Source organism: Ambystoma mexicanum, chromosome 2q, assembly GCF_040938575.1.
Source record: "Ambystoma mexicanum isolate Mex_15411 chromosome 2q, UKY_AmexF1_1, whole genome shotgun sequence".
NCBI classification, from domain to species: Eukaryota; Metazoa; Chordata; class Amphibia; order Caudata; family Ambystomatidae; genus Ambystoma; species Ambystoma mexicanum.
This window is the reverse complement of record NC_090924.1, coordinates 1,441,570,339-1,441,597,020: the sequence shown is the minus strand read 5'-3', so window position 1 is coordinate 1,441,597,020 and position 26,682 is coordinate 1,441,570,339.

Below are 26,682 nucleotides of genomic sequence, written 5' to 3'. Positions count from 1 at the left end.
TACAGAGAGAAGCACCAGATGATGAAAAAGATTTGTGGAAGAAGAGAGGATGTTCTTTGTCCCAAACAGATTTAATGGCATGATAGGACAGGCAATTTGGTAAAGCTGAAAAAAGTTGTTGAAAGTGGCACTAGAACAGCCACTACCCTTGGCACGTATCGAAAGTGCATGTGGCTGCGGGATAAGTAAAGACTGGTTTGTGCCAAACCTATACTAGAGAATGTTTCTGAATTTATAAACAATTATGCGATTTTTCCAACAATTCCATCCAAGTGACACTTTAAGAGTTGTGTGGGGAAGGTTGCAGAGACCGAGGGGCCCTTCTGGCACTTGCATATCGACTATGTCGATATACAAGTTTGATGTACTTCTTACATGTACATGCTTGTTGTGTGTTCTTTTTGACGTTGGCTTGAGGCTAGTCCCTGTGCCCATAATGATACCCGTTTAGCGGCAAAATTCGTGGTGAAGGAGGTGTTCCTGACGTGGGGGCTCGCAAATGAAATTCATTCTGACAATGGTGAACACTTTGCATATGATTTGATTGAAGAAATCATTCCCTCCTGGGGATAATGCACAAATTGTGCACAGTTTACCACCCACAAGCCAACGGTTTGGCTGAAAAGATGAATGGCCTACTAAAAATGCTCCTTGCTCATGCACACGCTTAAAAAATCTTGGTAGCACTGCTTACCTTTTGCACTTTTTTGGTTTGCCCAATTCACCTGGATGAGATCACATCTGCCTCCACATGAGTTTGTTACAAGTCAGAGAATACATGCACCTATACCTCCGTTGTGTACAATCTGGGATGCTCAGTCCTCTTCTAGGATTCTGGGGGGAAAGTTTCATACGTATCTCACAAAATTGCTTCAATATATATCCTTTTAGACTAGGCCGAGAGCTCACCCAGAACAAGCAAGTGATCAAGGAGGACAATTTCCGCAAGCAGCTATTCTGTATCCAGGGGACATGGTTTATGTAAAAAATCACATCAGGAAGTGGAAAGAGGGAGTGTTTTACAGGTCCCCACATTGTGACATATGCAACACTGACGGCCGTCAAGCTTGAGGGGCACCGAGGATTGTTTGACGTGTGCAAACACAAGAGCACTGCTTCCCATTGACGAGCAGAGCACAGAATAATAGGGACTATGTGACCTTTCATTAACTTTTCAGCAATAAGAATTTATAAGAGACTGGAAAAGGAGGAAGGCGAGAATGTTTTTAAAGACAATGGTGTTATGAGGAGACGGCAAATGTTTTTGGTTTTTGGAGTGTGATAATATTAACATGCAATAGTATAGGATTCCTATTTTTGTTTTGTTTGAAAGAAAAAAGTGGTGCGCAGTTAATTGACAATATGAATAGAGGAAAAAGGAATTTACTGGCTGACGAGGGTTTTCACCGTGACACTGAAAAAGGGCAAGGTTTATCATCTGGGAACGTTTGGTACAATGAAATGTTACGGGTGGGAAGAGAAGGCACAAACGGCACATGCTACATCTGTTCACTCATTCCACACGTAATGGGGATCCTAAGCTCTTTCTGCCTCAGGGTGTGTCTTATGAGGAAGCAGGATGCTTAATGCACCTATACCTCTGCAAAACTAGGGGTTTATTCCAAGGAGCAAATATCACAGTCCAGTTGGTGGATGAAGCAGAGAATGTCTATGCGGATAATTACGTGAAACTAAACAAAATGGCAGAAAAAGAGAGTCCAAAATTATGGTAGTGGAATATATAACCGAAGGTCCTAAAAGAGGGGGGACAAAAAATAACTGAACACAAAAAAAATGCAGTGCGTAAATGAGGGGCAAAGCATTCCCTGGTGTCACACAAGACCATTAATGAGAATAAAAGGGGCAGTGTAGTATGATGGCAAATGGAAGGGGGGAATAATGCAATGTCGTGCACAAGGCTTAGCTAAATGAAAGACACCAACCAGTTGACATCAAGTGCTTTACACAATTTCCTCTCGGTTTCAGGTCGAGTGGGTCTATTGGCCTCATTAGGTGGTTGGAGGTAGTCATGGCGCTATTAGCCCCATGACTACCTCCAATACCGGTACCGTGTCCGGTCCCGTTCAGTGGGGACTTACCGGTCTATTCCGACCTTTGCAGGACCGGTAAATCCCCATTGAAAAAGCCATTCCCCATTCCCATTTCAGCCCCCATAGGGCTCAGTGGGAAGGTGCTAATAACGGTACCGCAAATTGCGATACCGTTATTAGCTCTGAAGTCCCTTAAAGGGTCCCTTCCATAAACCAGGGACCCGCTAAGGGACCTTGTAGTAGGGCAGTAAGGGATTACCGGCACCAGTGCCCTTACCGGTGCGGGTAATCCCTTACCGACCACCTCGTAATGAGGCCCTATGCATCTGGGGACTAACGCAGGCTGTGCCAAGGTGATGAGGGGTGCACCGCTGATGCAGGGGACATCGGCTATTATGGTTGTGTGGTGGGCCTGTGGATCTAAGGCCTACGCCCAGGTTCTGCCTGATTGGAGTGGGCTCTGTGCAATTGTTACTCTGCACAGTGCTAGTGCCTCGAAACAGCACCCTTATAGAACTGCACTACAAGGAAGAGTGGTGCAGCAAAGGGAGAAGCAAAAAATGCTAAGCAGAAAGAGAAGGGAGAACAATTATTGGTCCGAAAAGAGTGCTGAAAATGTAGCTGCTATCCCTGGTGAAATCCAGTTGTTTTCCAAGATTGCCACATTCTTTATATCCCTGTTGCTTCCAGGTGTACAAGCTGCAGCCAACGCAAAGTGGCTTCAGCGTACGCGCTACAAGTTACTGCAACTGGTCAATTCAACAGTAAAATGCCTAAATGCAAAAAAGGAAGAGTGGAGGGCACTGCGTTTGGAGGCCCACCAGAACCGCTATGTTCTCGACCTTCTAACTGTTATAGAAGGTGGAGTGTGTGTTAGGTTTGAGGGCAGCTGCTACACTGCAATACCTTATGGAGAGGCTTCAAATGGAACTTTGAAAGCAGCTATCGGGGAAATACAGACACTCCACGAAAGAATGACAAGTGAACTAATGGAATGCAGTCAGGTAACTGGCTGGACAGCATTTTCACATGGGTGCCCACCTGGCTCTGTGGAGTATTCCGAGTGACTGTCCCCAAGGTGGTCCTCATGCTTGTCACCTTCTGCATTGGCAAATATATTTTGAGACTTTTTTTACGAGGAGGAAAATGTATGTTGCACTGAGTGTTGATAAGTTTAATAAAAAAGAGAAGGGTACTAATAAACTAATTGGGTAACATGAATCTGATGATCATGATGGTTGGGTCAGAAACACAGCCTGAGGATTTAGTAAATTACCTGCAATTCAGGATCTCATGTCTTAAGGATGGACAGGGGTGTATATGGGTCGGGGACTCTTTGGATGGGTGGGAAGAAGCTGGGGGTGACATGACAAGATTAGAACAAATATTTATTCACAAACCTAAAGTAGCAGAAAAGGAACTGGGTTGGGAAAAAGAGTTAGTTATTGATGGATCAGTAAAAGGGGGAATAATGTGGTGAAAATACAGGTTCAGAGTGGTAAAAAGTTTCAAACTTGCCAGCTGCGGTAGTAGCACTCTGAATGGGAAGGGGGCTTCCTTGATAGCCACACAGTAATTTGAACTAGGCTGGAGAATGCCCTGAATAATAACAGTGTTGCATGTTAAAGAAACATAAATAATAAAGAAAGGTCTCGGGTAAGTATTAGGCTGAGCCACAGCAAACTGGTCTCAAAGCATGCTTTTTCAGAAACGTGTGCTCATTTCATTCATTTGCTTAGAAGCCGCAGCAGCTGCTAGCACATTACAAATCTCAGGATCGCACGGTAGGAAGCAAATAATGTTTGTTACTTTCGAGGTCATAAAGCAAAGCTCATGGGTCCCGCCGAAAGACAATGAATGCACAATAATTTTATAATTCAGCTTATTAATCGACAAAGCCTGATCTACTGATGATTTCATGAAGTCCATCGCAGTTTCAAATTGCCCCTGAATTCATTTATGCCTGGGAAGAAGTACGAAGAGTTCTTAATGTGCAACATTTACACAGTAACTTGTTCTTGGTTCAAAGCTCCAACGGTGTCATTGTAGAAGACTTTGGGGGTCATTCCGAGTCGGGCGCTAGGGGATACCTGGCACCGTTAAGGAGATTGGTGCCGGTAATCCCCTTCTGCCCGATTCCGAGGTCCCCTAACGGGAACCGTAAAGACATGTGGTCGGACAACACGTCCCTTACGGGTCCCGCTAAGGGACCAGGGCGCAAATAACAGGCTTGCCATTCGCGAGCCTGTTATTTGCGCCCTCCCTATTGAGCCCTATGGGTGCTCAAATGGGAATGGGGAATGGTTAGTTCAATGGGGACTTACCGGTCCCTCCAGTGTCGGAATGGACTGGTAAGTCCCCATTGAACCAAACGGGAGTCGGTACCGGTATGGGAGGCAGCCATGGAGCTAATTGCTCCATGGCTACCACCATACTCAAAATGACCCCCTGTCTCATGAGAATGTAGATGAGCTGTTTTAATCAATTGCCACTATGATGTGGGAATTTGGAGTTGGATTGTGACATTACAACAGGGAGCCTGGGGCGGTGTGGTAAGGTCTGCTGCACCCAATCATAGAGAATAATGTATGCCCTCCTATGGGGGTTTGATATGATTTCACCAATCAGCGTTTTGTGGAGAGACATTTTAATGTTGCACAGTGACTGATGTTAATTAGTTTATATGGTTATGAAAACTTTTAATTTAGGGGTGTTTCTTTGACAGCACCTTGTCATGCAATTCTACTGCGCGTTCTGTTTGAATGTTGCTGTCCCAGCTGTGTCTGGGACGCCGAATGCAACCGCATTAATTCTTGCCTGGCGTACACTCCTTTTCACTATGTTTGTAATTTTTTACTGGTGAGTTCTGAGGCAATCCCCTATACAGTTCTATTAGGCATCTTGCGTATCTCCTTTACTTTATTCTATTTGTAGTGCGCATCCATAAACCCGTAGGTGTGATGGCGCAGACAAGACACACAAAACATTCCAGGTCCATCATCGGCAGGCAGTGAAGAATCCTCCCACCCCCAAGCTTAGAGGGGCAGAGGATGCCTTAACGGAACAACCATGTCTTGAGCTCTTTTCTAAACATGCTCAAGCTCAGGGAGCTTCTCAATGATACTGACAACACATTCCAAAGTGTGGGAGCAATACAAAAGAACGCTACTACCTGGACTTTCTTTGTTTTACATCTAGGTAAGAAAAAACGGAGATTTTGGTTGCTGGATCTCAGATTTCTGTAGCTGGGGTTTTCCATTATGTGCTTTTGTAAATAGTACAGCATGGTTCCCAATTTGCACTTAAAGGTGATCACCAGTAACCTGAAAGTAATACTCGCCTCAACTGGGAGCCAGTGTAGTGCCCGACGTGATTCCGTATTCTGGGCCTTCTTCGCTGTGGCTTTGAGCTGGAGTAGCGCTGAGGGTGCCATTCGAGCATTGGTTTTTCAAGTATCCTGCTCTCTTCCACTCAGTCTCTGTGACGTTGGTGTGGGGGTTTATATGGTTTTGGCTTTCCCCCCTGTGGAGTGTAGTTGATCTGTCCTTTGGTCTGGACATCCCCCCCTTGAGCGCCATCACCTCTCGCTTGACTGCGGGACATGCGGCACCTCATTTTGAAGTGGTTCTCACCTCCACATGCTGTGCATTGTTGAGCCATAGCGAGGCTCACACCTTTGTGCCGAAACTCATCACCACATCTGTAGCAGGTTACTGTTCTGTTGATGTGCCGAGAATTGGTTAGCTTTGTGAATTGTCAGATGTCGGAACAGATATCTTGACATTTCCCATGGCTTTCACCTGTAGTTCCAAGAGCCGAATCAGACCTGGCCAGCTTTACGATCTTGTCAAGTGACCTCTGTTTCTGTAGCAGGTGTTTCTAAAACACTGGGGATTCACACCCTGCAATCTTGGGGCCTCTTCATTAGAATAGTTGTTGAAGTTGCAGTGCCTCATCCGCACTCCTAGACACATCACAAAAGGGTCCATGAATTCCCCTTTGGTCTGTTTTGTTTTATGAAACCTGTGGTGTTCGTAGTCCACTTTAGTTTGTGGGGTAAAATATTCTGTGATCTCATTTCTGAGGCCTGTGTGAAATTCTGTGGCATCAGCAGGAAGTTCGTCCCCTATATCTCTCACATTCAGCCCTTTCGCCAGTGACAACAAGCTGTGTTTCTTCTCATGCACTGGGCCGATGGCTCTTAGGTATACATCAAAGTCTCGCCCCAACTTTCCACCTGGGCCCCAGGGTGCTTGTCTCCATGATGTTGAAATTGCCAGGTAACTGCATGTCTAAATTGTCCTGAAGTCTAGATGGGTGGTGGCGTTACTGGTACTGCATTTCTATTCTGGTCAGACACAACTGTCCCCAACTAGCCACCACAATGGCTGAGTTTGCTGCCTTTGAACATGGCACTGGTGGTCTATTGTGGTCCTTTTGCCCAATGCAGCCTCTCCTGGCCCTCATGCTCTTTCACTTGTCACCTCTATGCAGTACAGTCTTGTAAGTGTGCTGGTGGGTCTAGAATATGCCTTGTGGGGCCGGAGTGTGTTCCCCCTCCCACTTCCACAACATGTTCCAGGACCTTGAGATTGACCAGCGGGCCCCTTTTGAGATCCGAGCTCATTCGGCCCCACACCCACACATGTTCGTTGTGGCGCTACCTCGCGCTCATCGTTGAGCATGCTCTCCTCCGAGATGCCTTAGTTGAAAAACAGCCGGCAGCTTCCCACCGAAAGACACCTCCTGCAGGCGAAACGTCATGCTCCTGCTGACTCTTCATGTGGCACACGACCGCCTGCTGTGCCAGCTGCTCACTTCATCCGTGCCATATACGGATGCTCGCAGCACATCCTTCCAGTGTGCGCAGCGCGCCACTGTCATTGCAATACTCTTACAGGTCCTTTTTAACAACCCTTCGTCGACATTATGTGGTAGCCACTTCACCCGCACAGTGCCATACATTCAATAAAGGCACGGACACCAGGCTACGGATACAACCACTTTATTCGGCTACGTACCATCAACTGCACTATAAACCACCCTGTGTCCCTCCTCTTCTGCCCCCTTGCTCCCCATGCCTTCTGGCACCCGCCCGCCTGACCACACACGTGATCCCAGCAGGACACTACAGGGCGCACTGGCATTATTACCTCTGATGCGCCCAGCCCCTCCTTTTTAAACAAAAGAAGGGGCAGAGCGCACCAAAGGTGTGACACCAGTGTTCCCCAGCTCACACGCAACAGGAAGCCCTTTCATTCTAGGAGGTGTGTGGTAGGCAACACTTTAACCACAGGCTCCTTGAATGCCTGCTGCTGATGTCTCTGTACTCTGAAACGGGAGGAGGGCTGGATTGCCCAGCTCTCGTTTACTTTCTGAGTAAATAGTCATCAGGCAGTACTTCGGTTTAGAAAAAAGAAAAGGCAATGCATTTTTGTTTTTTTCTAATCCGAAGTGCTGGCCCTTGCAGTCTGCTTGTGTAACCGTGCATCCGCTACACGTGCTGCCTGAGGTATTGGCGTGTCTGGAGCTAGTCAGCGATGGGCCTTGGCTTGGGAGCCCTTTCTGGAGACTGCCGGGGCATGGCCCGGCCCACTTAAAGTCCTGTGTGTAATCTTATTTAACAAATTAAAAAGCTTGGGCTTCAAAACTCAAAACTTTAACTGTTGTAGTTTACATAGCTCTCAACCATTTGGGTCGCGAAGGCGGGTGAAAACACCCGATTTTAGTTTTGGCGGGTGAGACGCCCATTGAAATGAATGGGCGTGCTGGAGGCTTGGCGGGTGAGTCAGCTGTTTACAAGGCGGGTGACACCCGCCAAAAGCGTGAGAGTTGAGAGCTATGAGTTTATTCATGTCTATGACGCAGCTTTTCTCCCACCCTCTGTTTCCAACTCCCCTTTCTCTTATCCATTTCCTCCCCGCCTCCACCGCTTCTCGGAAGTGGTGTTCATATCCTGCAGATCCCTGAGGAGTTACATCCATAGCTGGCTTGATCCTTAGTCCCCACCCGCCCTGTACTGTATTATGCCGGATCGGATTCATTTTAGGGTGGTTTGAAGTTCTACCCAGTTTGCAGAGAGCCAGATCCCTGTCATGGAGGAGCCATAATGCAATTGCTTAGGGATGCATGCACAGTTCAGCTGAGTGCAGTGGTCTAAGTGTACAGAAAGAAATAGTGGAACTAAGTTCCCGGCTGCCCCTCGCCTTGCTCCCCACAAACCTCATTGCCACGCCCCTCCCATGTGCAATCCAAACACCCCAAAAAACACACCTGTTGATTAAGGAAATGTTCAGTGCCGTTGACTAAAGTGCAAGTTTCAACTTCTTGCTACACTCTTATTTTAAAAAGAAACCAAAAAGAAACCATTCTGGAACGGTTTCTTTTTAAAATAGATGTATGGGAACAGTAACGCCTATAAAAAAAAAAAAGTTGAGGAGGACCGGTTCCACCCACTTCGAACACTGGCTGACTGGAGGGTGTTGATGGCATCCAATTCCTGCAAAAGTAGAGATGAGGTCTGGACTGAATCACCCACGTTGTGATTACCTAGAAGGCTAGAGAAGGAACATGGCCTTGGTTCAGCTTAGTGAGGGGACCAGGCTGTAGGTTTTCCATCTACCGTTCCCCTTATCCCTCTAATGAGCATGACCCCCTTCATTTCCTGCAGAGCCACGTGTAGGGAGGCCAACAAAAAAGCCAGAAGGGTGCTACATGGGACCACTCTACACACATTTTAAATGTCCCACTTCCTATTTCATCATGGAGGAATACCTACTGGGTTTCAGCATCATTCTGAAATCGAAGCCTTCTGTATATGTATTAGTAGGTTTTGCTGGATCTCAACTTGTTCACTTTGGATCTTTGGGATCCATTTATCCTTGTAGCTGTCCTTAGTGGGAACTGCAGGTATCGTGCATGAATGTTGTGTCATCATCCCAAAAAAGGATGAGATATATGGGAATGTGTCAATTTAGTTGTTCTATGTAAATTCAGCAAATGGAAGGTATTGTATCATTCCTGTTGTCTTTCAATACAGTTATTTGACTTGGATTAAAAACTGGGTTAAGCTTGAAGGTATCTTCTGGAGAAGCGGGTGAAGAGCCCTGAATTGTCCACAGGGGGGGGGGGGGGTACCATGCCCTGTTATAAGATATGTACCATGGCTAACCTCACTGACTTCAATTGTAATTTGGAAGAACCTAAAGTTTCTTGTTTTGATAGAGGAGGGGTCTATTTGGTGGCTTTTGAAACAAGTCATGATTAACAATTGTAATGGTCCTATGGATACGTGGATCTCAAAAAGTAAGGCTTATATTGAACACTTTGATTTAAGTTGGGAGATGTTGTTAATCTTCCCTGACAAAGGTTATTGACTGTACTCTGGGATTTTAATTGATGTCAGACCTCATGGAGTTCTTCCATATTATATGCAAACATTTCCAAATCAATATTGGCGCACAAAATGTTTGCGAATCCGTCTAAATCTCTTCCTGGCTAACAAATGATGGGCGATAGAAATAGGATTGAACGCTCTTTAAGGATCTGTAGATTTTGTAATGATGAGGGAGCTATTGAGACAATTTATCACCTGGTGTAAGTGTCATTCCTTAACCCATCTCTGTGATCTACATTTTAAGTAATCAATACACAATTTTAGAAGAATTTCTCCAGGCGTAATCTGGCAATATATTTTCAGGGAAGTATGATGAAGGCCGTTAAGCGGTGTCCTTTCTGTTGTTATGATTAAGTAAGGTAAAGGAAACATGGAGATGTACTGATGATACAGATGTTTTATTGTTACATTTGTACCTTTTTTTTAATAAGTGTATGTTTTTAGGTTATGATGTGTGTATAATAAGAAATTTGGGAAATTTTATTTTTGTATGTTAAAAGTGTGGTTAAAGTTTTAAATGGATGAAACTAATTGCACAATAGAAAACATGTTTTATTAATAAATCTAATGCATGGAGACTTGCTGTAATTTATAAAAAAAAATGTTTCCAGAGGCTATTAAAGAATAAGGATAAAAGGGTAAGGGATTGTGTTTTAGCTTAATATGACTGAATAGATGAACTTATTCGATCATAATAAAATGTTTGTGGGTTTTTGTAAACCTATTTTATGCATATGATTATTTTGGAGATGTATTAACTTGTATAATCTTAATGATCATGAAATTGTCTTTTTTCTTCTTATTTTTTTGTATTATTGTCAATTTTTGCAATACTGTTTTTTTCTGTATTTGTCTGTAAAAAGTGAAAAGTCGCAAGTGAACTCTTAACACTAATACAAAAAAATAAAGAAATGAATACAGTTCTAGCAGGAATATTGATTGGTGCATTCTGTGCGCCCCTCCCCTTGACAGGTGGACCGCTACCCAAGATGTCATTGATAGGTTTTCCTGAACTTTGATACACATTGCAGATCTTCCTCGTGTAATTGTTTTTGGTAAACTGTGATAAAGGAATATTGTAGATCTGAAGAGAGGTGCCAGCCCTAAGGCTGTGGGGACCTCTTTTATAGCTGTGAAATATGCCATCTTTGTGTAGTAGTCCACAATGATCCAAATGATATTGCACCCATTCGCGTAAGATAGTCCACAGACCATATGCATGCAGATAGAATGCCAAGGCTGAAGAGGAATAGGTAACACGTGGTGTTGAAGACCTTTGGGCTGGTTGCGGGTTTGACATTGCCCCACACATCTGGAAACATCCCTTTTCATGGTTTTCCACCAGGCATGGTGAATTTCCAAGTTTTTTTTTCTGGCTGTTGTGTCCAACTAGGGGGAATTTGTGACACAACTGCAGCATCTGTTGTTGTTCTTTCCGGTATGTCGTGGAGCTTATTATTTTGGATGAGGAAAATAATTTCGTCTTGTGTGTCTGGGGCAAGACAACATCCAGGAACTGGATATCAGGCATACTGAGAAAAAGGTAACCTTTGTTGGTAGCATGAAAGGTAGACCCTCCTTATTGTGAATCTATTGTGGAATGCCAATGAGACGGGGCATCTACCTTGTTGTTTTGAGGTCCGCATTTGCAGATGACAGTGAAATCAAGCTGACAGACGAAGTGTACCCAGCATGATTTGGCATTGGTTGGTAATTAGGGTTGTGTTGTGTAAACCCATATTACGGTGGTCAGTAATTACCATATTAGTATGTGTGGTCCCTTTCAGATAGTGCCTTCATTCTCAGAGAGCTTTTTTTCTAACCAGAGGTTCTTTCTGTAAGATGTTGTAATTAACTTTTGAATTATTAAATTAATGAGAGTAGCATGTTACAGAATGAGGTCTTGACTGGTCTAGCATCAGGAGGTCAGAGAATAAGTGACATTGTAAATTGTCAAATCCTGAGGGCCACGTGGATTAGTATACCTCCGTCCCTGAGCACCAGTACTCGCTGACCGGTTATTGGAGTCACAGATGGGGGAAACAGGAAACTCCAGGTTCCGGGTGGCTGCAAAGAAAATACCAGGTTAGCTAATGGCTACACGGTATTCACAACAAGCACAAACAAATAATAAGAAAGACCCTGCAATGAATCGCCTGTAGAATTTGGCGAAGCCAAGGAATGACTGCACTTCTTTAACAGTTTGTGGAATGGGCCAATCTGCGACTGCACGGATCTTGGTTGAATTCATAGCCAAACCGCCAGACGTGATGTGAAAACCTAGGAAGTCTACTTCCTTGGCGTGAAATAGGCATTTTTCTGGTTTAGCGTAAAGGGAGTGTGTGCGCAGCCGGTTCAGGACTTCTCGTACATGAATGACATGATCTTGGTGTGATTGAGAAAACACCAAAATATCATCCAGATATACCACCACGTAGTTATCTATGATGTCATGGAATATTTAATTCATAAACCTCTGGAAGGTTGCCAGTGCGTTACATAGCCCAAAGGGCATGACGGTATATTCAAAGAGACCATATTTGGTACAAAAAGCTGTTTTCCATTCATCCCCTTTTCGGATGCGTATGAGATTATACGCTACTCGCAGATCGAGCTTGGTAAAAATAGTGGCATGTGTGAGACGATCTAGCAGTGGAGTGATAAGGGGTATAGGGTATCTATTCTTGATCGTAATGTTGTTCAAACGGCGATAATCAATGCAGGGCGAAGATCGCCTTCCCTCTTGGGTACAAAGAATATAGGACTAGCTGCAGGAGACTGTGAGGGTCTGATGTGGCCTAAACGAAAAGAATGTTGTATGTACTCTTTAAGAATCAGGTCTTCAGATGCTGAAAGGGAGTATATGCGTCCGTGGGGCACAGGGATCCCTGGTTTCAAATCTATCGGACAATCAAAGGGACGATGCAGGGGTAAGCGTTCAGATGATTTTTTTATCAAACACTTCCAAGAAGTCATGATATTGTGAGGGTATCTGGGCCGAAACCAGACCTACCACATGCCTAGGAGGGTCAGCCTCCATCTGTGATTCTTGTAAAGACAAATGAGCTAATGCCCCGAGCACTTGTGCTGGCGTCGTTGCCTGCTCTGGGGATAACAAGCAATGTTCCTGACAGTACAAGGATTCAAAAGAAATGGAGCCCAAGGACCAGTTAATGAGCGGATTATGTGTGCGTAACCAGGGAATACCAAGGATAATACCGTATTGAGGGGTAGTTATCAAGTCAAAACTAAGGGTTTCCTGGTGTGTGTCCTGCAGTATGAGAGTTATGGGTGCCGTCTGTTGCCTGATAGGGCCCGAAATCAACGGAGAACCATCAACCACTTGTACAGGTTCTGGATGCTTTTTATTTTGTAAAGGGAGATTTAGGGACGCGGCCAAAGCACTGTCCACGTAATTACCTGTTGCCCCGGAATCGATGACCAAGTGTACCTGATGTTTAACATTGTCAGAGGAAAACAAAATTGCCGGAAGAAACAAAGGGCTGGTTGAATCCGACAATGAAGGGGGTATGTACGATTGTACTGGTAGGCTCGTCCGCGCCCCCTTATCTAAGGACGAGCCTTCAGAAAACCTGTTGGCTTTTGTTTGGGTCTTCCTTGACAAAATGACCTGACACTCCGCAGTAAAAACAAGCATTAGCCTGTCTGCATCGTTCTCTCTCTAAGGGTGATATGGGTCTACGTATTCCCCCTATTTGCATGGGTTCGCTAGTTTGTTCTGTAGAGTTCGAGCTTAGGGAAAATACAGGATTCGTTCTCTTTGTTTCCGGGCATCAACTTGTAAGACCAAGTCAACCAATTCAGGGTATTGAGTAGGTAAGGTAGGTATGACAGACAGGGCGTCCTTCAAACGTTCGCTGAGACCTTTGTAGAACACAACCGCCTTTTTTTCTTCTGGCCAGGCAGTTTCGACAGACAGTTGGTTGAATCGTGTTATGTATTCTATTAATGTGGTTTTTCCTTGGGTCAAATCTAGGAGTTCGAGGTCCCGTGTTTTTGCACTTTATGTCGTGTGTCAAAAACCTTAGTCATTTCTGCCACCAGTCTATCAAAATCATACAAAACGGGACTATTATTCTCCAACAGGGGATTCGCCCACGTAGCGGCAATGCTGCTCAAATGAGACAAAGTGAAAGCTGCCTTAGTAGTTGACTCAGGGAAGGCCTGTGGTCGACATAAAAAATGTAGCTTACACAGATTTAGGAAAGTGCGAAATTTACGTGGGTCACCCTGGAATTTCTCGGGGGCTGCCAAAGGAAATGGGGTGGGGACGTAGACTGGGGCTGGTGCCACTGCCCCTACAGGTGGTGCAGCCTGTTCGGGTGCATCTCCAAACTCATCTGGTGGTAAGGTGTGTCTTTCACTTTGTATGGCATCTAACCGCTGATGAATAGCCGTGTTAGCGGCTGTCATGTCAGCCCTTAAGACAGTGATTGCTTGTACAAGCGCAGCCACCGGATCCCCGGCGGAGGTATCCATAATCCAGTGGTAAAAAGCTTCTCAGTCTGTCAAATCCTGAGGGCCACGTGGATTAGCATACCTCCGTCCCCGAGCACCAGTACTCGCTGACCGGTTATTGGAGTCACAGATGGGGGAAACAGGAAACTCCAGGTTCCGGGTGGCTGCAAAGAAAATACCAGGTTAGCTAATGGCAACACGGTATTCACAACAAGCACAAACAAATAATAAGAAAGACCTACCCTGGAGGAGAATGATGAGTGAGTTGAACCTAAGTGAATTTTCCCCCCAAGGGTCAGATGAGTAGTGCAGAAGGGATAACGGGACCACGGGATCTGAAGGGGAGAGGAGAGGATTTGATTGTAGGTGCACAGTTCTTGACAAAGTTCCAAGAGTTCAAAAGGTAGCTGAAGGTTTATCAAGCGCCAAATCCAAAGGTCAATCCATAAACAATCCAAGAAAACAGTTCAAAGTTCAGATAATCCAGTTATACAGGTCAGAAGAAATCCAAGCGCCAAAATTTAAGGGCAATCCAGAAGAAAAACGAAGTCCAAAATCCAAGAAATTCGATAAGCATGAAGTTCAAAACACAGGAAATCGCTAAACGCCGAAAGATCAGCTGAGAAGCAATGTGTGCAAAGGCCAAGCCCCTTTTATTGCAGTCTTCCTGATTCGTTGGCCAATCGGGGACGATTTCCTGGTCACATGATCTTTCACTTAGTCACATGATCCATTTTCCTGGTCACGTGATCTTTCACTTGGTCACATGATCCAGTGGTTCATTTGGTGCCTGTTTCCTGAAAGCCATGTCACATGACCCCTTCTTCGTGGCGATCCGCGTCGAGCGGAGGACCGCAGTATGGAGTGGTGATCTCCTCCGTGCTTGCAGTCTCCAAGGCAATCCCCACTGCAGGCGTGGAAATCGACGCCAGGGATGCCTCAGAGTGTAGCGTCCCATTAACGATCGAGCAGAGGTGATCGCGGGAGGGGTCCATGTTTCTCTCCGCAGCCTGCATATCACCCGGTCGTGATTGGGTGAGTCTGAAAGCATGACATAAATGCATCTTTCATGTTGTTTAATAACCGTTTCAAGTGATCCCCTACAAGGTAGTAGTCTACAATAAATTGGCAGTAGTAATTATCAAACCACAGAAACCATTGCAGTTTGTAAAAACATTTTTGGGGATAGTTCATTCAGATACAGCCTTCACTTTTTCTCTGTCCCAATCACCTCCCATGGGACATAATGCAAATCCCAAGAAGGTGTGAGAGACTTTATGGAAATAACATTAGGATATCTTAGCAGTCAACCAGTGTTTCTTAGCAAACATTCTGTAGTAGAGAAGCTTAGTGGGTAAAGGGATCTGCTTTAATCCCTCTCTGCAGGCAGGGAGTGAACACATCAACAACCACACAAAGCATCATTCAAACAGGGGTTATCCGCCATGGCTAACCATCCCTCCAAACACACCGAATCATGTAGAAGGGGCTCAAAGACACATGAAGTTGGAGAACTATAGGTGTGTTTGAATAATGTATTGATTCCGAAAGGTTGGCACACCAGTTTACGTTCCTGTTCTACAATAACACCCCACAAAACAAGGTAAAAGAAACAGTTAATGTATTAAAAACGCAAACTTTATTTAATAACAAAGGTTGTCTCCTGCTTTGTACCAAGGAAATCACTGTAATGTTAGAGACTCAAACAATAAATGAATAAAAAACGTAATTAATTGTGGCTGCAGGAAACTTACCAATACACACAAACATTAATTTCCATAATCAATATTGGGATTCTTCTATGATTGTGTCTATCAACACAAAACATTTCAATGAAGCTCCTTCACTTAAGATTTGCTACCGACTTGTAATATATTGTAATTGTGTATATACTTTATAATGTACTGTGTATCGTAATTTGTGCATATTGTATATATTGTAACTTGTATCTAAGAATATGCGCCCGGTTGCCCCGGGGCCTGGCTGCACTTTAAAAATAAAATAAACTTCAAACTTCAATTATATCATTGCAGCATATCGTCAAGTGTATTTACATATTTCAAAATTCTTCCAAAACACTTGATTTTCTCCAGTATCAAAACAACTATGTTATAGGAGGAAAGTTACATTAACAAATAGAATGTATAAACAAATGTGTATTTACTTGGCTACCCTGCATAGGTGGGATTGGTGTGGGTTTGTGAATGTATTTTCTATGTGCAAGTAATTCTCATGTAGGCAGGAACACATTTTCATCAGGCTCCTACTGGTTTGAATTAGGAAAATATTCTCCAGGATTGTGCACTTGTCTCTGAACACATGTGTGTGCTGTCTTCTCAGAATATATGAATATATATATATATATATATATATATGTATATATATATATATATATATATATATCGCTGTTACAAACCTAGTAAGAGAATTGGACTACCACTGCTGCATAACCAGAACTGGAAGAAGCCGGAAGTGAAAAACCCCATGACCGTATCAAGGAATATTTACCCAGAAGTCCATACCAAAGTACAGTGGCAGCACTCGCAGGGTTCCACCCCACTGGGAGCCACACGTTCAGCTCACACCACCACCCACCAGTGTGTGATGCCACGCTCCATCTTTGGTTGCAGCAGGGAAAGGCTAACCTGTTAGAAACCGACATGCCGGGCAGCTGAGGACTAGGAAACCCTCAGTCGGGCCCCTACTCTTGTAGTGTAGTCTTCCTTTTGGGACATGTTAATACATTGTCTATGCTTTTCCTTCATGAACCTTCAGTTAATCCTTCCTTCCGTGTATGTAAGGATTATATATCTTCTGTGGATGTCTTGTAAGTGTTTGTAGTATTTAATAAATATATAATAATGTCTTTTCCAGATGTAATGACACGATTGTTGTATCATCGTACTCGGCCAAAAGAAGATTGGGCTACAAAAGGTAAATAACTGCTGTAGTTGGTTTGTCTCTGCACAGGTTGTGCTTGCTTCTGAGGGACCCTGACTGCCAGCCTGCATTCATGGATCCTTCCCATCCCCTTCTCTCCTGTCCCATTTCAATTCCTTACTCAAACACCCACTCCTCACCTCACCCGTGCCTCTTCCTGGAAGTCGTGTCCATGTCCTGCAGGATAAGGGTCTTTGTCTGTGGCTCAATGGACTAGAGCATCCACTAAAAGGATGTGTGTTTGACCTTGGGGCGTGGGTTTGAAACCCTGTTGGTCCACTCAACAACTTCTCCTTCCCAGATTAGCAGAATGGGTACCACTGAGTCGTGTAACACAGAACATGCGTTCTCTGCTGGCTGCAACAGAATACAACAGTGGCTCCAAGTGCACTAAAATAATTCACCTATTGTATGTTCCTTGGTTCTATCCTATTAAACGCAATTGACAATGTGTTCTGCTGGACCCAAAGAAATAATGATACCCCCATGGTTTAGTCAATAATGTCGGGGAATTGTAAAGCATGTATAATGCCCCTACATCACAGTGCTTTGCTGAAGCTGCTGGAAGCGTAGGGTTGTACATGGGACTTAAATAAGTCTATTGCGATGCTTACGATGACATCCTGTATTTTGTGTAGGTATAGAAGGGAGAGCGTTCTGGAACGGAATTGAGAGCATAGGTCTGTGCATGGAGTTTGAAAGTATGAAAGACTCGCTGCTACCATGCCTGTCCAAACGGACGTGCAACTGCGAGAAGTGCTGCAACATGAGGTGGTTTGAGGGGAGGCCCTTTTACCTGGTGTACACATGCTCCACACGCTTGCGAAGAAAGGCGAGCCAAGGACAGTGGGGGTCATTACGTGGTAGGAGGTACTCATGCTGCTATTAGCAGCATGGCTACCCCCTTACCGGGTCCGGGTTCCTTGAATGAGGAATTACCGGGCCATTCCGACCTTGGAGGGCCCGGTAATTCCTCATTCAAGGAACCCATCCCCATTCCCATTGAGCCTAATGGGGGCCCGTTAGCACCCTGGTCTGCTCGCGGGACCCGCTAAGGGTGCCTGGTAAAACCAGGCATCCTTAGTGGGTTCCCGCGAGCAGACTCGTAATGGGGCGGTAAAGGGTTGACGGCTCTGCCACCTTTACCAGCGCCGTTAACCCCTTACCGCCCACCTCGTAATGATGCCCAATGACTTGCCCATTTGCGCCTGTTTCTGAAAGTCAAAAAATGCAGGTGATCAGAGTATTACAGGTCCCTGCCATCATCTGTATCTCTTGTTTTACTTCCTGTCTCCAGTTATGGGCAATAATGACCCACTTGCAATGATTTAAGATGTTAGCACCCCCTAATGGCTAATGCCCTTCACTTTGTGCATTCATGAAGAAGAAGCATCTTGAAACACTTTTTCTACATATTGTCCCGAGCGGGAAGCTCCAAGATGTGGCTCCATCCACTGCCCCAGGTCTTCCTCGCCACAGCTCACACCCTGCAGATATCGCGGAGATGTGGCTCCATCCACTGGCCCAGGTCTTCCTCACTACAGCTCACGCCCGGCAGATATCGCTGAGATGTGGCTCCATCCACTGCCCCAGGTCTTCCTCGCCACAGCTCACGCCCGGCAGATATCACTGAGATGTGGCTCCATCCACTGCCCCAGGTTTTCCTCGCCACAGCTCACACCCTGCAGATATCGCGGAGATGTGGCTCCATCCACTGGCCCAGGTCTTCCTCACTACAGCTCACGCCCGGCAGATATCGCTGAGATGTGGCTCCATCCACTGCCCCAGGTCTTCCTCGCCACAGCTCACGCCCGGCAGATATCACGGAGATGTGGCTCCATCCACTGCCCCAGGTTTTCCTCGCCACAGCTCACACCCTGCAGATATCGCTGAGATGTGGCTCCATCCACTGGCCCAGGTCTTCCTCGCTACAGCTCACGCCCGGCAGATATCGCTGAGATGTGGCTCCATCCACTGAACCAGGTCACACACACAGCCCTTCCTGATCACCCGAGTATGGTACACTGTAAAATCATGAGACTGTCAATGATCTGAGAATGCAGGCATCAATGATGGGTAGACCCACTCCTTCTGAGGAGTGGCAATACAGATATGCATTTAGAAAAACGTGTTGCTACCTTTGCACAAGTGAAATGTCCTGCCTTATTTCCTCTCGTTCTCCGATGACTGACTAAAGTGGTGGGTCTATCAGCTGCTAGGCAGTCTGCTCATGAGGGTGCAGTGATGCACAGTATTGGACACAAAGGAGGAACCTAGGGTGGGGACATGGTGACTCACGAGTGCCAATGCTTCTCCTGTGTGGCATGGACCAACTCATAAGTGCCAATATGAGAATGCTTATCCATTTCAGCAAAGCTTCTCCTGTGTGTCGTGGACCGTGCATGGCGACTCATAGGTGCTGATATGAGCATGCTTATCCATTCCACCAAAGCTTCTCCTGTGTGACACGTACCGTGCATGGCGACTCATAGGTGCCTATATGAGCATGCTTATCCATTCCACCGAAGCTTCTCCTGTGTGACACGTACCGTGCATGGGGACTCATAGGTGCCGATATGAGCATGCTTATCCATTCCAGCAAAGCTTCTCCTGTGCGACACGTACCGTGCATGGCGACTCATAGGTGCCGATATGAGCATGCTTATCCATTCCACCGAAGCTTCTCCTGTGCGACACGTACCGTGCATGGCGACTCATAGGTGCCGATATGAGCATGCTTATCCATTCCAGCAAAGCTTCTCCCGTGTGACACGTACCGTGCATGGCGACTCATAGGTGCCGATATGAGCATGCTCATCCATTCCAGCAAAGCTTCTCCCGTGTGACACGTACCGTGCATGGCGACTCATAGGTGCCGATATGAGCATGCTTATCCATTCCACCGAAGCTTCTCCTGTGTGACACGTACCGTGCATGGCGACTCATAGGTGCCGATATGAGCATGCTTATCCATTCCAGCAAAGCTTCTCCCGTGTGACACGTACCGTGCATGGCGACTCATAGGTGCCGATATGAGCATGCTTATCCATTCCACCGAAGCTTCTCCTGTGTGACACGTACCGTGCATGGGGACTCATAGGTGCCGATATGAGCATGCTTATCCATTCCAGCAAAGCTTCTCCTGTGTGGCACAGACCATGCATGGCGACTCATAGGTGCCGATACGAGCATGCTTATCCATTCCACCAAAGCTTCTCCTGTGTGACATGTACTGTGCATGGAGACTCATAGGTACCGATATGAGCATGTTTATCCATTCCAGCAAAGCTTCTCCTGTGTGGCGTGAACCGTGCATGGCGACTCATAGGTGCCGATATGAGCATGTTTATCCATTTCAGCAAAGCTTCTACTGTGTCGAATGGACCGTGCATGGTGACTCATAGGTGCCGATATGAGAATGCGTATCCATTCCAGCAAAGCTTCTACTGTGTTGAATGGACCGTGCATAGGGACTCATAGGTGCCGATATGAGCATGCTTATCCATTCCAGCAAAGCTTTTCCTGTGTGGCATGGACCGTGCATGGTGACTTGTTGAGGAGGTGGGCTGCTTTACAATGCAGATGTACTAAAACGTGCCAGAAAAGATAATTGCCCTTCATTTGCTGCTATATGTTCAGTGGATGCTACTCCACTTGTACTTTTTCTTTGCATTTTGAGACTTGTAATCCAGGACTAGCACATCCAAATTTGAATGGGACCAGTGTTCATGTATGTACATATTCCCACTTCTTAGTCTGCAATGCAGCTGGTTGTGCAACATCAATGACACATCTTTTTATGTTTAGCACAGTGGCAGGGAGGAGGGAAGACAAGATGGCGGCTTGGAGTCTGTACACACTGCTAACATATGCTATTGGTTCTTTGTGTAGGTGACAGCGCTACATGCCAGTTTACCTCTCTTTCGAGAGGTCTGAGACACTAGAAGCATGCAGACCTGCAGGTATGTATCTTTCGCTGGATCCTGAACGATGGTGAATAGTGCCCGCACTGTTCTATGTGCTGGATCGCAGACTCTTGATCATCTTTATGGAATGTGCCTCATTGATGTGACTAGCAACCTTTCATCATGTATTGGAAGCAGAGGAGCATTAAACTGTAAATGCTGACAAGTCGGTGTCTAACTATATGTTGCAAGAAACACACTTCAGCATGCACACACATGACTCTATTATAAATGGGTGATGATTGCACAGGGAAGTGACTACTCCAATCATTTTGTATTCTTATTAGTAGTTATGCTTACCCAGTGATGCCATCCCACACCACAGACTGAATGCCAGGAATCTAACCTGCTATTCGCATAAGTTAGACTCTACAGGCTAGTATTACCGCCGACCATGTAAGATTTGAACTTTCTCTAGAAAATCTCCTACGCGTTTCCCAGACACTGCATCGGAGCAGACCATACAAAGGGTTACCCTAGAATGCATGTTTCTGACCATATGTGCAGAGGAATAGAAGGAGCTCTGACTTGCTTAAGAGAAGTCCACCGGACAGGCTTATAGGGCACTAGGCCCATGGCCGAACCAAAAACGCAAAATGCTTGTGTGGGCCAGTTTTTGTTGGTCAAAGTGGGGCACTTTTTTGGCCAATGTGGGCCAGTTTACTGAGCTACTTCACTATGCGGCTAATAGTTTTGACCATTATTGCTGAATAAATATTCATAAAAATGTACAATTTGCATAACATTTTATCAAAAGCCTCCCCCTTAGGTCCTATTCAAACAGCATCACAAAAGGAATGAATTCCCATTTGTACTGTGGGCCACTTATTCGTTGGTGCCCAAGACAATTCTATGCCCCAGTCCGACGCTGGCACCGGACTCTCCTCCTCCTCCTCCTCCTCCTCCTCCTCCTCCTTCTTGACCCTTCTCTGGGCTTTGCCACTGTGTGTCACTGCAAACTCATACGCTTGGTACACCCCTCCTTGGGCATTTATGGCAACACCTGGAAATGGATCTCATCTTACTAGTCTTGTTGGAACTTTTTAGATCATGCGGAATTGTTTGTTCCAAATTAAGTTAGATACAGAACTGTAATTGTTAACAGTTCAATCTTTCTCTGCAAACACTTAAAGCTCAAAACCTTCCTCTTTAAATAATATCGTGCTGAGGGCTCAGGCGGCGACCAGCAAACAAGAGGCTGCCTTCGTGGAAGTAGCATTTATTGGAAAGATGTCAACAATTGTGCATCCGGCCGGCTAACATGGGCTGCATCACTGTAGGCCTAGAAACACTTGTGTACAGGCGTGTTATAAATGCCACATCATATCATATCTTATAACAGTGGAGTACTGTGTCATGCATACAGACCACCTATACATTCCTGAATGCTCATAAGATAGCTCATCAGGTTAAGTGCTTGCCAGACTTCTCTGTTCAAAATGCAGTCGCCGGTTAAACTCCTGGCAGGACAGACCCCACTCTTCATCATGGCAAGGTCAATTACATGTGTACCAAGACATTGGGTATAATAACCAGCATTGGTGGTCTTCCAGGCCTACCACCCTAGACAGAATCTGGGGAGTCACTGCCCACCTTGGCTTATACCTTCGGGGGCTGCTCACCCAGGCCTCCTTTTTCCTTGTCAAAGCATCTCTGAATGGCCTGGGGGTAGGTTTTTATGTCTTACCATTTTGGAGGTGAAAGTAGGGATGCCTTCCCAGTGCAAAGTTTCACAGATGTGTCCTCCACATCTGTACACTGTAAATAAATGTTACCACCTTAATTCTTTGAACTCGCTTGAGTACAGGTCCTTTTCTTTATCAGTGAGAGGCAGCAGCACCACTGCTCACTCAAATAGTGCTGCTTTCTTAAAAGGAGTGTTCTTGATCCCCCACCCCTGATGCTTTATAGCCGAGCTACCCTTTCTGCTCAGCTCCCTCGTTGTCACCCAGACATTTGTTTACTAGCTCCTAATGTCCTCCATCGGTCACCCACGCTTTGATGCATTTCGAAGGCTGCCACTACCCGCTGTCCCTCAACTTCCTTACCATGTTCTATTCTCTGAAAATGTTTTATTTTGTTGCTGCCATTAGCCATTCCCATGCTTCCTTTCTACCTTTAGTCCCAGGTTTTCAAAGGATCTATCCCAGGCAGTCCCCTCTGTCGGGGTCAAGCACCTGACCGTGCCACAAGTGTAAGACTCAGTATTGTGGTTATACGCAATGCATTATCCCGTTATTTTGCAGCATGTTTTAAAATACTTGTATTATTCTCCATCTATTTCTGTTGAAGCACCCGTGTCACTTCACACCACTTACTGAATTCTGTCCTGCTTGCAGCAAATGTAAAGATATATACATTTGACTACTGCTGTATAGGTTCCACTCGTAAAAGAAACCTGCTGCTTGGGTTTCTGTGTTCGAGAGATGAAGTAAGAGAGGCGGAATGCTCACATAGAATTTCTGTGACTGAGGTTTCCCCTATTGCCTTTTGCATTACTCTTCTTGGAATGGGTTTTTACACACCTCCAGTTTTGCATGTAACCATCATTAGTCACCAAGGTGCTCTGGTGTATTCGATGTAGCTGGTCATCACTAGTATAGAAAAGGGAATGGGGAGTATTTGAGGAGTTGCTTAATGTCTTTGTGCCTTTGGGTGTCTTATGGTGGAATCGAAAGGCAACTCACTTTGCTTTCTTCATCATCGCTGCAGGAGGCAAAGATGTTTTGCAGACTTCAATAATGCACTTGCTAACTACGCCACCCTTTACCATGGATCCAGCCAACCAACAGCCAAAGGCTCCCATGTGTCGTTTGCTTCTGCTTGTGCGAACAACGTTCCTTTAAGTTTTGCAACGCTAACACATACTTCTCTTCCCCTCACTACTGCTCTTGCCAATTTCATGTACTATGCTGGCCTTCCCTCCCTCCATCTCTCTCTCTCCCTCTCTCCTAAATCCTTTCTGGGGTGCAGGTATCAGACATCTGTTCAAGCATGTACATGCATGTCTTCCCATCAAACAATTTCACTGGTAAAACCAGGTGTTAAGGAAGGGACCCGCTAAGGGAACTCAGAATACGGCGCAAAGGGATTACCGGCACCGGTGTCCTTACTGGTGCCCGGTATCCCTTTGCACCCAACTCGTAATGAGGGCCAGGGACACATTTGTTTCTCAGATCACAATGGGATTAAATCTTTTGGGCTTTATAACTATAACATTTCACAATGCACTGGGAAGAGATGGTTGGTTTTGAATTCCAACCATACAAATCCCATGAAATCAATGGGGAAATTCATTGATTTACTTAGAAAAATCCACTAAGGATTTACACAGGCAAATGGGGAATTCTTCAATGGGAAAATTAAATACACAGGCAAATAAGTAAGGGGATTTTTCCTTGCGGGAAGTTCTATGGCAATGCTGAAATAATATAGGGTTTATTGAATCTATGGCTCGGGGGATGGCTATTTACAGAAGAGGGCTGGACTGGACATCAGGCAGCATCAGAACACTGCTGGGACAGCCAATGGGGTCAGTCAAGGATTCCCTCTTTTCCCCAAGGGGTTCCAAGTCAGCTACTAAACCTCCTGGCTCCACTGCAAGTTAGGTCTCACTGTGCTGGGATGTTTCTCCAGATTTCGCCAGCTGCTCACCTCAGGATTTAGTGGGAAAAGTCCTTATCTGAGGCAGGGTTACCTAATTATAGGGCAAATGACATCACTAATGTGTCATAGTTCCCGTAGAAGGGATTGGTTAATGTCCAATACTCCACACCCACCTGTGCGCTGATAGGTCCAGCAAATGTGGGAGTGCTTTCGACTGGCTAGGGGAGGAGACCCCTCCATCATCTTATTTTGACAGGGGGCTTGGTCTGGTTCAAGGACATAGAAATGTCACTACATGACAAGTGCCCTTAATCTTCATATTTTGACACAGATGAAGGCATTTAACACTATATTTTACTGCGAGTCAAATGACACTGCTCCAGAGATTGTGTGTCATTCCTGTACAGAGCTATAGTTTTTCTTCATTTACTCTGGAATTATATTGGTGAAAAATATGGCGCTTGGTGGGCGGAATATGAATTCTATTTTGTATGTTTTATCAAATTTTCGGATTCCCTGGTAAACACAATAAGGCCCTATCACCATTTCCTGAATAACTTTAGTTGTGTTTACCTTACAAAAGTCATTTTGGGAAGCTCAGAAGCATTTTGCTGACACCTTTCCAGAAACCTCAAAATTACTATTGTGGGATAAATGTTATGGATTTCACACGATGAAAACCATTTCTCCCATATTACACAATGGACAGTTCAAACACTCATTGACTTCTGGCCCCCACCATTTTAGTCCCTGTTCATGGCTGTGACCTCAAGAGGGGTCCTGTGTTGAGATTAGCTTGCACATTCCAACAGTTAATGTCCAGCTAATGCAAGTTTTTATTGCAGCTTGTGGGGCCTAGGATCATAAAACTGGAGAGCAGAACTATCCTTATCTCGCCATACTGCAAATCCGATCTCTACGCCTCCTATTCTTTGTATATTTAAGTTAAAGCCCAAGTTTCCAGGACAACCAAGGTAAGAATTTAGTTTCACATATGAGGAAATCGAGAGCAGCCCAAAGCCTTTCACACTCGGCTGAATTTGCCTTTTTAGCTCGAATTTTAAACTGACATGAACTCTTGAAATGCACACAATTTTAACATGTCGAAGTATCACTGCAAAGTTGTTCCCTTACAGCTATTAAGGAAGACATCACAATTCCATTTTTAAAGACTCTGGTGCACATCTGGCTTTTCAGAGCGTCACTTTGGAGGCAAAATCGAAATGTCACTTTGGTTGATTTCAGCCGTGAAAAGGCCTTCATTTTACTGCAGCAGTTTAAACCCAGCTCAGCCTCCCAGCATGACAGAAACCAAGTTCATATTTTGAAAGTCTTGCACGCATTCTGATTAGCATATTTTTTTGTAGTTGCAAGGGAAAAACTGAATTACTTATTTTATTTAATGTTCATGGCAGAACGCAATCTGTTTCACTGCAACTGCTGTACACAATGCTGATATCCCATTGAGGGCTCTGTGGGCTGTGGTTTCTGAGAATGTTACTTCAGCTCTCCAATAATTTGCCAAACATTTCAATGTGTCTTTCCATTATGCCAGGCAATCAGCAGTTTTATGCATCTCAATGTTTTGAGGCCCAATTTCACTCTTTTCTGCTTTGATAGTGCGAGGCCTCACTTACACATTATTTCTGTATATGCCTGGGAAGAGTCCTCATAACTGACTCTGGCCTTTTTATTTCTTGCGTCTATGGCTCATTTCACCCTACACCCTCTCTCTTAATAATGGACATGGCATTGGTGTGTGGTAAGCTATGATGGATTGTATTATGTCATTTTTACTACATTATGTACTGAGAGCCTTCTCTTTATAAAATTCTTTGTCTTCCAACTTTAAGAGGAGTAAGGGCCTCTACTGTGCAATTTTCCATATTATACAGTATGACGCTTTATCTGAAAACAAGTAACGTGGCCTTGGGTAGCAAGGTCTCAGTTTCTAGATACAAGATCTGTAATGCTTCACTGAGTCCACCCAGCTGTATCCTTTGTGTTAGGAGGGTTTTTCAAAATCACTAACTGGGGTAGGACTTAAAAAAGGAAGCCTAGGCTTAGCAAGGTTATTCATAGCCTCAGTTAAGAATGACACCGTCTTAAGTAGTATTGACCAAGCAGCAAGGCTGAACTAAGGAAGGGGCACTGTTGAGTAGTACATATAACACTTAGCAGAAATGATAAGGAAACGACCCACACAGCCAGGTTTTTAAAAATAACACTCTTTACTGCACTACTA